The sequence below is a fragment of the Fukomys damarensis genome, unplaced genomic scaffold (assembly GCF_012274545.1).
Source record: "Fukomys damarensis isolate Sample0158 unplaced genomic scaffold, DMR_v1.0_HiC HiC_scaffold_2, whole genome shotgun sequence".
NCBI classification, from domain to species: domain Eukaryota; kingdom Metazoa; phylum Chordata; class Mammalia; order Rodentia; family Bathyergidae; genus Fukomys; species Fukomys damarensis.
The window spans coordinates 617,564-619,026 of NW_022900914.1; positions in this window are offsets into that span (position 1 = coordinate 617,564).

Genomic DNA, 1,463 nt, shown 5'->3' on the forward strand with positions numbered 1-1,463 from the left:
CACCCCATGATCTGTCCTAACACATGACGGTTTGGGGGACATTCAGATCCAAAGAACAGCATTTTCACTTGGGCATGGCTCAGAGTGGAGGTGTCACAGTGCACAGCATGCAGATGTTCTGATGGGTAGAAGGTGGCTGTGTGTGGGAAGAGGGCAATTAATCAGGTCAGAGCATGCCCTGTGGTGATGAAGCCCGGGAGGAAAGGGGCTGCTCACACAGAGTGCGTGCGTGCGTGCGTGCGTGCGTGCGTGTGTGTGGCAGTGAATTCACCACTTCACCTGGCTCCATTGTGGCCAATGTCCGGGGGTAAGCTTTCCAAGAGCAGACACGCTTTCCTGTTTATCACTTCATTTGCTTCACAGGTCACCCTGTGAGCACAGAGTGTTCCTTAGGGCTGCAAGACCAGGGCACTCGCCAGAGACCAGGGGATGAGAATCCCAGACTGTCTGCCTCAGTCCTGCCAGGCACACCTCTCTCACATGCCCATCTTCTGCAGACCCCTCAGGCCTCTGTGAGCTTTCCACCAGGCCCGGGAGAAAGACCCACTGTGGACCCTGCAGATGCCTCCAGGAAAGGAGCCGGGCTTGGTGATTCTGAGCAATGTCTTTCTCAGCCAACACTGAACCAGGACAGACAGCGATTCTGAAATGATCAGAGAGCTAACTGCTGGGAGAGGCCTGGCATCACTCTTTCCAGGTACTGATGTTACCACCACATATTTAGCATAAACCTAGATCTCAGGTTAAACACCGTGAATGGAACCAAGGAATTGCCTTCTTCAGCAGCTTGCAAACAGCAGTGTAGACAAATGCTTTGGATCCCTTTTTGGGGGGAGAGTGCAGGCACGAGAGAAGCAGACACCACAGGATTAGTGACAGAGGCCCCAGGCAGGTGCTCTCTTCTTCTGTTTGCATCCCCACCTTTCCTTCCAGGAGCCAAACAAAAATGCGGGAGTCACCAGCACACGGCTGGAAGACTGCCTTGTGCTTTGCTGCCTCTGGGCCTAACCCCTGTACGGAGCCCTTTCCTCCTCCTTAAAGCCCACAAGATATTGTAAGCATTGCCCCTCTTTCTCTGGCTGTCTACGTGGGTTGTGACTGAGCGAAAAACAAAAACCCACGGACAGTGCAGCGTGCTTTCAAGAGGTCAGGAAAGTACGCTCGTCTTCTTCATACACCTTTCGCGCCCACCCTGGAATCTGGTTCTGATAGGCGCTGGTCTGAGGGGTGGTCAGCAGGCACCGGGTGGTGGACATTTGGCAGAGCGTGTGCCACTGCTGGGGAACCGAGGGAACACTAGGTGCCCACAGCTCGGAGCAGCTGGCTCCGAGGAACTGCTGCTTGTCTGCACAACTTAGAAATCTGCAGTTCGGGGGCGGGAGGGGCACGCGGGGGTGGGTCCAGACGCCCAGTTTGTCCTCGGGCTGCAGGCTGAGCGTCCCGCTGGCTCAGCGGCGCAGAGC